Genomic DNA, 10,976 nt, shown 5'->3' with positions numbered 1-10,976 from the left:
CAAGAAATAATCATATAGGTTGTTGTTATTAGATATCAATTTAATTTTCCTTAAGTCATTTTTGCTATTTTTGACATAATTTTGATTAAAATGTGTTAGAACGGATAAAAGAGCAAAAAAATTAAATTAAATTTATAAGTTATGAAATCCATAAAGTAGATTAGAAAATATTTATAAAGAGTATAAAAGAGTTTATAAAAGGTAGAACCAAAATATATGAGATACATTGTTCTTAAAATAGATTCCACTACTTCATAAATTTATAAAATTATTATAATTTTATTTAGCTAAGGTAATTAAACTCCAAATCAAAAACATTCTACATGAAACCTTTATAAATATTTTGTAGATTGTTTTAGTTTTTAAAACTTTAATAAAAATTTATTGGTTTTTTTACCTTTTCATCACATTTTAACTTGATATGTTAAGAGAACTATTTAGACTTTGGATCACTTTAAAAAAAATTATATTATTATCCACTTAGAATACTCTTTAAAAGATCCATAATTTGTGAAAGAGGTTTTGGGGGAGATAGATATAATAGTATTATTATTAAATAAAAATAGAAAAAATATCATTTCTAGAATTCTTTATTACAAATGATCATTAAATTAAAACTAGGATGCTTTATAAAGTGATATAATAAACACTAAAATTAGAATGTCTTATGAAAAGATATAATAAGCCATGTAGAAGTTTTTGTTGTACAAAGCTGATTGCAAGCTTCTATGAGTACATTTTGTGATCATTGGTATTCTTTTATATTACAAATAATGTTATTTTTATCATAATATGAACACCTAGAAAAGAGGAAAAGAGATGATCATATGAAACTAACCAGAGCTTATCCAAGTAAGATTTTCTTTTTAGGCAAGATTTTGATTTTTTAAAATAAAATAATTGAAGGTAAAATCCATCAAACAAAATTACATATGTAGCAAAAATCATCATACCACCTAAAATGGTATAAAATATATTGTGTGTACTAGTCTAGATGTGGATCGGTATGCGAATTGCTTTTGTTTTAAGTGATATAATCTAAATTATATATGAAAACCTTAGAATCACCATATTTTTCATGGATGGTGCTTACCCATTAGCCATCATTTCTCTCTTTGGTACATACTCTCTTCTTATTCTTCTCTTCTTTCTTCATGTCATTTCTCACTACTTTGTCTCCTCTTCCTCCTCCCTCCTTTGATCCATCTTCTTTCTTCTTTCTCCTTCCTCTTCTTCCTTCTTCCCAATCCAACACAAATTGATATAAGACAAAAGCATATTATTGGATTCTCTTATATTAACAATTACATAAATGCTTTTATGTTCAACATGACCTCTTTTGAGTTTGGCTTCTCAAATTGGATTCTCATATTATTGGATACTTCAATCACCATCATTTTGTGTTTGTCCAATGATCTTATATAGTATAAGGTTTATATAGTTTATTTTCATATACAAAATATTTAAAAATATTAAGGCCATATATAAGATGTTTAAAAATATTAAGAAAGACTAGGTTAAACAACATAATTGTTCCATTTATTTATAATATATTAAAAATCCATTAGAAAAATATATTTTCTATTAGTAACTCATTGCAAAATTACCATCAAATTTGGTATATTTAGATGCTTTCTCTATTTAATAACATTTATTACTTAAGAGGAGTCTTGTCTAAGTGGAATTAGAATACTTTGGGTGATATTAATGCCAAGGTTGATATTAATAAGTTAGAGCTTCTAGATGTCATTGCTATTATCTTAAACAAGGATGTTATAGAGTTGGGATCCTTTTATAATCACATTCAGACTTTTACTATGTATGTTTACCTAAAGACTTGGTTAAGATCAAGTTTAAATAGATTCAGAACGAGGATAAGGATATGAGATTTTATCATAATTTAATTATTGATAGATATAAGTAAAATTTCATTCATAATATTCAGAGTGACCAATAGTATATTTATCAACCTGAGCTTATCTCTCATAAATTCATCTCCTTTTATTCTCAATTTTGTGATGGGGATATAAATTAGTCCTTTTTTTATTTATAATTCTAAATCGCTTTAACCTAATATGAATTGTATTCTTAATGATCAAGGTTTTGAGTTAATTAGATACTTTAACAAATATAAAATCTGTAAGTTTCTTAGGTCGTTCGACTTGAGTAAAAGTCTTAGGACTGATGGGTATACTATTGAATTTTCAATCCTAGAAAAATTTTATATTTTCCATCTCATTTTTCTAGGTAATTTAGTGTATAATGTTTTGTCTAACCTTTTAGCTTCTCATATCAAATCTCTCTTGAATAATTTGTTTCATATTGAGTAATCAGCTTTTCTCTCGAGTAGAAGTATTCATGATAATATTTTGATAGCTTAAGAAGTGGTTCATTCAACGCTAGAAATAAGGGTAAGAGTCCTTTAGTTATATTTAAAATTGATCTTGAAAAAGACTATGATCATCTTTCTTAGGATGTCATTCTTTGCATTTATACTATTTTAAAGTATTTTATATAATTTGTGTCTTAGATTAAAACTTATATTTCTATTTATATCTTTTCATATCTTATTAATTGTAAGGGCTTAAGGTATTTCAAAAGTAATTGGGGTATCAGGGACTATTATCCCTATATCTATACATCATTGTGGCCCAAATCCTTTCTTACCTATTTCATAAGACTATTAATGATAAGTTGCTCACCCTATTTAAATTTAAAAATTATATTTGTTTCTCTCATATTATATATGCAAATGATATTTTGACATGTTTTAGGGCGAATAAAAAATTTTGTAAAACCATTAAGGATATTCTCATGGCTTATGAGACTCTTATGAATCAACTCATTAATCTTAGTAAATATATGAGAGTTGGTAAGAGACATGATGTTCATTCCATTAATGTCAAAGAGAGAAAGTTCCATTTTAAATACTTTAGTACTATGATCATCCCTCATAGAATTCTCAAATCGCCCTTTGATATTATATTGAAGTCTTAATGGTAAGATTGATTCTTGGAATGGGTCTAAGTTATCCTAGGTTGGTAGGTGTTAGGATCATAAGGAAACTAAGAGGGAAGGGTGAATTAGTATTATAGTAAATTTTAACAGATTTTAAATATCGATCAATAAATCCATATTGGAAATGCAATTAATAAAAAATGTGAGTAAAGGTTGTGAGTAAAATAAATTAGTAAGTAATAATAAATCAAAAGCAAGAGAAGCAATACAAATCGATTTACAATGGTTCAATCTTTCCAACTTACATCTACTCTCGATTTATCTTTCGTCGATGCCATTAGCTTTCACTACTGATCTTATTTCAATGGATGAAAATCAACTATCATTATTATAACTTTTATCCTTTTAATAAGCTTATAAGAGAACCTCCACACTCACTCTTTTATAATATCTCTCATCTCCTATAACTTAGAATCACCTTTAAACTCAGAGGAAAAGACTCAAATAATATCCAAAGAGAGAGCTACAACTCTTTACTAACTCATAAATTGATGCTTCATCGGCCAAACCTTAGTGGGATATTTATAGGCCTCAAGAGGCTTAAAAAATGGAGCCAAAAAATTTAAATCCTTGAAATTTTAGGGCATAGGCGGTAGTATCGTTGACACATGGTAGTACTACCACTATAACTTTTGATATTATAATTTTAGACTTTTGGACAGTACCACTATCATAATTTTTGAATTCTAAGTAGTACCACCATCAATATAGGTGGTACCACTACCGGTAGCGCTGACAAATACTGTTTGTGCTTATCAGTTGACTCAAGAGGTACCACCGCTTGGGCCTAGCAGTACTATTGTCTAAGCCAACTCAAGTCCATTGTTTTAACCTTCTAATAGGCCTAATTTAACCCTGGTCAAAGCCCATTATCTTTATCAACAAGTTGGCATGGTTTTAGCCTAATCCTAACTTAGTTTGACCCAAAAAGAACTTAAACAAGACTTTAACAATTCAACAACATATCCTACACAATTACAAAGCTTTCAACATATTGTATGCTATTTTGGCAAGTCGTCCAATTATTCGATACTTTATTTGAAACTCCAGCACGTTGCCCTTTCCTTCGGCATTTCGCTCGATCCATCGGCATGTCAACTTTTCTACGACATCTAATATTTTAGCATAATATCCGATCCTTCTAGCAAGATGCCCAAATTTATAGCACAAAGTTCAATCGTCCAACTCTAAGTCCAATTTCCAACATAGTACTTTTCTTAGCACAATGTCTGATTCTCCTACTTCGACAATTTACCCTTGATGGTTCGAGTCCTTGATCGATATCAGTTTCAATAACCCAAATCAAAATTTTGACGGATGAAGAACCAAGTAAAATGTGTTAGGATCGAGAGCACTAAGAGGGGGGGGGGGTGAATTAGTGCAGCGGAAATCTTTCAGCGATTAAAAACGAAAGCTGCGTTCGTTCGATAAAAGCTATTTTAATGCAAAAGCCAATTCTAAGATTACTTGTGATTAAGTGCAGTTTATGTCTAAACACAGTTTGCGTCTAAGCGCAATTTATGCAGTTTGCAATTTGCGTCTAAATGCAGATTGCGTCTAAGCGCAGTTTGCATCTAAGCGCATTTTGGGTCTAAGCTCAGATTGCGTTTAAGCGCAGTTTGCGTCTAAGCGCAGTTTACGTCTAAACTCAGATTGCGTCTAAGCACAGTTTGCGTCTAAGCGCAGATTGCGTTTAAGCGCAGTTTGCGTCTGAGCGCAGTTTACGTCTAAGATCAGATTGCATCTGAGCGCAGTGCAGTTTGCGTCTAAACGCAGTTTTATGTCTAAACACAGTTTTACGTCTAAACGTAGTTTTACGTCTAAACGCAGTTTGCGTCTAAACGTTGTTTTATGTCTAAACGTAGTTTTACGTCTAAACGCAGTTTACGTCTAAACGCAGTTTTACGTCTAAACGTAGTTTTACGTTTAAAAGTAGTTTACGTCTAAAACACAGTTTTACGTCTAAGCAGAATCAAGACGTAAACGTAAACTGCAAAGAAACTCGTTCGCAGAAATCAGTTTGCAGTTATAAACAGAATCAAGACGTAAACGTAAACTGCAAAGAAACTCGTTCGTAAAAGCGCAGAAGACAGTTTACAGTTATAAATAGAATCAAAACGTAAGTGTAAATCGTAATGTAGAGATCGTACGAAAACACCGATTTATGTCTGGATGCAGATTTGAAAAGAACAGAACTTAGAAACTTGTTCGTAAAAGCGTAGAGAGCAGTAGCTATGTAGGAGGTTTGCAGTAATGATAAAGTGCTCAAAATGAAAGCAAACCAGAGATTTAGAGTGGTTCGGTCAGTCTTGACCTACTCCACTTTTGGCTTCCTCCACCGACGAGGTCACCGACGTCAACTAGAAGCCTTCCTTCAATAGGCGAAGGCCAACTACCCTCTTACAGATTCACTCCTTTTGACGGGCTTAGGAGACAACCCTTACAGAAGTTTTCTCTCCTCTCTTTACAACTCAAACTTGAAGAATAGAAAGAGGAGAACTAGCAGTTTTGAGCTCTAAGAAACACAGAAAGATAGCAAGATTTCGAGTGTGTGTTCTGTGCTTTCAGTGCTGAATGGGTGGGGTATTTATAGGCCCCAACCCAGTTCAAATTTGGAGCTCAAAACGATCAAATCCCGAAATTCTGGGATCAGGCGGTTGCACCTCCTGACTGGAGAGGTTGCACCGCCTGGCAGAGCTCGAAGACTGAGCCCAGGCGGTGCCACCTCTTGATTGAGGCGGTTGCACCTCTCTGCCAGAGCTCGAAGACCGAGCTCAGGCGGTGCCACCTCTCTGTCAGGGAGGTTGCACCGCCCAGTCTTGCTCGAAGACTGAGCTCAGGCGGTGCCACCTCCTGGTTGGGGAGGTTGCACCGCCCAGTCTCGCTGGGAGGCTTAGCCTAGGTGGTGCCACCTCCTGGCTGGGGCGGTGCCACCTCTTTCACTATTTCAGCTCACTTGGTTTGGCTCCAAACTTGGCCCAAACCAGTCCGAACTTGGGCCTAATTGGCCCCTACTTGGGTTATAGGATTAACACCTAATCCTAACCCTAATTAATGTGCTAACTATGATTTTAAAGACATTTTCTAAGCTATTACAAAGTCCGCAAGTCAAGACTTCTTCTGGCGAGCTTCCGGCAAACTTCCGGCGGTCTTCCGATGAACTCTCGGAAACCATTCTGCGGACTCCCGGCAAGCTCCTAGACTTCACGATTTGTTCTTAGCGAGTTCCAACGAGCTTCTTCGGCGAGCTCCGATCTTTCTTGGCGAGCTCCGCGAACTCCCAACGAACCTTCCGGCGAGCTTCCGAAAAACCCTTCGGCAAGCTCCCAACTCATTCTCGGCTAGTTCCGGTAGCATTCCCGACGAACCTTCGGACTTCCGTCGAACTCTCGAACTCGCAACAAATCCTTCGCGCTTGACTCCGACACTTTGTTTCGCTTTATGTCTTCATCGTTATCATAGTTAATCCTGCACAATTAAAACAAAACTTCGATCGAGACAATTAATCCTAAGCAATTAACCAAGTTGTCCGGCATGTCATTGGTCCCTCGACGCTTCGTCTGATTCTTCGGCGCATCGTCCTCTCCTGCGGCCTATTGCCCAATCGGCCAGTTGACTCCGCAACTCCGATATCCTTGGCACAATAACCGCTCTTCTTGGCCCGATGCCCGAGTCCACGGCCCGAAGCCTTCTGTCGATACGTCGACCGATCCACCGGCCCGACGTCCAATCTTCTGACATGTTCCTCCGGTACAACATGATGTTCCTGCTTTAATTGTCTCATCCTGATCAAAGCATCCTGCGTCACTCAAAACACATATTAAATCATAAACATATATCAAGTAGTTTCATCATCAAAATACGAGATTCAACAAAATGAAATGAAGTAAGAGAAAAAAGAAAGGAATGAGACCACTGCAATAAAAATCATAGGGAAGATTAGACGTCGAGCTGGAGGATCGGTCGATGTATCGACAAAAGGCTTCGGGCCATAAATTCGGGCATCGGGCCAAGAAGAGTGGATATTGTGCCAAGGATATCGGAGTTGCAGAGGTCAACTGCCGATTGGGCAATAGTCCGCAAGAGAGGACGATGCATCGAAAAATCGGACGAAACGTCGATAGACCAATGACATGCCGGACAACATGATTCATGCTTAGTAATAATTGTCTAGATCAAAGCATATTTTTACATATGCAGGATTAACTATGATAGCAAGACGTAAAGCAAAATGAAGTCTCAGAGTCAAGAAGGCGATTTTGTTGGGAGTTCGAGAGTTCGTCAGAAGTCCGAATGTTCATCAGAAGTTCTATCAGAATTGACTGAGAAGTCCCGGAGCTTTCTAGAGAAGCTCGTCATAACTCGCCAAGAAGATCGAGTCCAGGAGCTTATCGGGAGTCCGCTGGAACATTGCCGAGAGATCGTTGGAAGTTCCCTGGAAGATCACCGGAAGCTCGCCGGAAGAAACTAGACTTACGGACTTGTTTAGCTTAGTAAATGTCTTAGAATTTGTAGTTAGCACATAATTAGACTTGAAATTGAGCCAACCCAATTAGGGGCCAATTGGGCCCATGTAAGGACTATGTTGGGCCTAATAAAAGGCCCAAACAATGATGCAAGAGATGGCACCGTCGTGGCACAGTCTTCGAGACTATTTCAGGCGGTGGTACCGCCAGTCTGGGCAGTGGTACCACCCAGTGGCAAGGTGCTAAGCGGTGGTACCGCCCAGCGCAGTGTTAGTGTCAGACAGACATTGACGGTGGTACTACCCAGCATGAGCGGTGGTACTGCCCATACCCAAGAAACTCGGGACGAGATGTTTTTAGGCTCCAAATTTGAATCAACTTGAGGCCTATAAACACCTCTCTCATCCCTGGTTAATACACACAAGTATTGAGAGAAAAAAAAAGAAAGAAAATGCTATTGCAATCTTGTGTGAACTCCTCTCAAGTTCAAAGCGTTAGAATAGTTTGAGAGAGGAGTAATTGTGGGTGTAAGAGTTATATCCTAAACTCGGTAAAAGGAGAATCGAGTTGTAAAAGGTGGTTGATCTTCGCCTATTGAAGGAAAACCGATAGTGGATACCGGTGGCCTCAACGGAAGAGGAATCAATGGAGTGGATGTAGGTCACAACGACCGAACCACTATAAAAATATGGTTTGCTTTTCTATTGTGCAATTTATCTTACTACAAACCTCCTTACTTTCTCATTACACTCTTATGAATGCTTTGAAGTTTAATATCTTTTCGAGATTGGTTTTATCATATGAAAGAAATTTTTAGAATCGACGCATTTTACCACTGTACTAATTCACCCCCCTCCTCTTAGTGCTGACCCTTTCCTAATAAGTTTGATATCACACCATTATATATACTTATCATATATGTTAAATTTCGTGTACCTTAGAATTTGTATGTTAAAGAAACGAGACATTGCATTTTTTTGTATGAAGAAATGTTTTTAAATTACTAAAATTATTATTAATATAATGAGATTTGATAGTCTTTTATTTGTCTCTAAAAACGAAAATTTTATTTTAGGATTTTTTAATTTTTAAATAATATCTATAAAATGATAATATTTTTATTAATACACTAGGTTTTGAGTCTCAAATTATAATATATCTTATTTTTAATGTTAAATTTATTACAATCTTCATTCACATAAATTATGCATCTAATTAATCCAACAAAGATCAAACAGTGAACAATTAGATAAAACTAGAAGTAAACGCTTACTATTCTCAATTTAGATGATAAATAGGTAAATGCTTGAATTATTAAGAAAATATGACAATTAATCAGTTTTAATCATATTAATTTATTATTGTAATTCTAACCAAAATTCACTGTGATTTCATCTTAAATTGTTGGAGCAAAACAATGATATACAAATTTTGTTGAAGAAACAAATAAGATATTAAAATAATAAAAATAAAAAGATAAAGTTTAGAAACAACTTAAAGGCATGTAATCAATGTCTGAATATGAAAAACTCATCTTCACATATGGGATTGAATGAGATTCTAATTCCAATATTCAATCTATCTTATCCATGCAAACACGAATCCATATTATCTTTCTTATGAGCATAATCATAGAGTTAGTTAACTGGCATCTCTTAGCAAACTAAGTAGCAAATCAAAATAATAATAATATTTTTTTAAAATAAAGAGGAGGAATTGTATTGAAATATGAATTAATAAACTATAGTTATTTACAATTCTACTTATGGAGCCTAAAAAGCATCCCAAATATCACATTTAAATGATATTATTGTAAGAGAAATGTCCCTTCATTAAAATATCTTTTATGCGTGCCAAGATTATCTTTACATAATTTTAATCTTTCTAAAATAAGCATAACAGTCCTTTAGTTATGTTTAAAATTGATCTTGAAAAAGACTATGATCATCTTTCTTAGGATGTCATTCTTTGCATTTATACTCTTTTAAATTATTTTATATAATTTGTGTCTTGGATTAAAACTTATATTTCCATTTATATCTTTTCATATCTTATTAATTGTAAGGGCTTAAGGTATTTCAAAAGCAATAGGGGTTTCGGGGACTATTATCCCTATATCTATACATCATTGTGGCCCAAATCCTTTCTTGCCTATTTCATAAGGCTATTGATGATAAGTTGCTCACCTTATTTAAATTTAAAAATTATATCTGTTTCTCTCATATTATATATGCAAATGATATTTTGACATGTTTTAGGGTGAATAAAAGATTTTGTGAAACCATTAAGGATATTCTCAAGGCTTATGAGACTCTTATGAATCAACTCATTAATCTTAGTAAATATGATTTTTTTTTCTCATAGCATGAGAGTTGGTAAGAGACATGATGTCCATTCCTTTAATGTCAAAGAGAGAAAGTTCTATTTTAAATACCTTAGTACTATGATCATCCCTCATAGAATTCTCAAATCGCCCTTTGATATTATGTTGAAGTCTTAATGGTAAGATTGATTCTTGAAATGGGTCTAAGTTATCCTAGGCTGGTAGGTGTTAGGATCATAATGACACTAAGAGGCGAGGGTGAATTAGTATTATAGTAAATTTTAACCGATTTTAGAGGTCGATCAATAAATCTATATTGGAAATACAATTAACTAAAAATGTGAGTAAGGGTTATGAGTAAAGTAAATTAGTAAGTAACAACAAATCAAAAGTAAGAGAAATAATACAAATCGATTTACAATGGTTCAATCTTTCCGACTTACATCTACTCTCGATTTCTCTTTTGTCGATGCCATTGATTTTCACTACTGATCTTATTTTTGACGGAGGAAAATCAACTATCATTTTTATAGCTTTTATCCTTTTAATAGGCTTATGAGAGAGCCTCCACACTCACTCTTTTATAATATCTCTCATCTCCTATAACTCAGAATCACCTCTAAACTCAGAGGAAGAGACTCAAATAATATCCAAAGAGAGAGCTACAACTCTTCACCAACTCATAAATTGATATTCCATCAACCAAACCTTATTGGGGTATTTATAGGCCCCAAGAGGCTTAAAAAATGAAGCCAAAAAATTTAAATCCTTGAAATTTTAGGGAAGAGGCAGTACTATCATTGACACATGGTAGTACTACCGCTATAACTTTTGATATTACAATTTTAGACTTTTGGATTGTACCACTATCATAATTTTTTAATCCTAAGTAGTACCACCATCAATATAGGTGGTTCCACTACTGATAGCACTGACAAATACTGTTTGTGCTTATTGATTGACTTAAATAGTACTATCGCTTGGGCCTAGTAGGACCCCTGTCCAAGCCAATTCAAATCCATTGTTTTAGCTTTCTAATAAGCCTAATTTAACCCTGGTCAAAGCCCATTGGCTTTATCAATAAGTTGGCATGATTTTGGCCCAATCATAAAATTTATTCAAATAGAAATAGACATTTCAGTGTACTGAAGGATAACTTCATTTGTCCT

Source organism: Musa acuminata, chromosome BXJ2-1 (genome assembly GCF_036884655.1).
Source record: "Musa acuminata AAA Group cultivar baxijiao chromosome BXJ2-1, Cavendish_Baxijiao_AAA, whole genome shotgun sequence".
Classification (NCBI taxonomy): domain Eukaryota; kingdom Viridiplantae; phylum Streptophyta; class Magnoliopsida; order Zingiberales; family Musaceae; genus Musa; species Musa acuminata.
Note: the sequence above shows the minus strand (reverse complement) of the source record.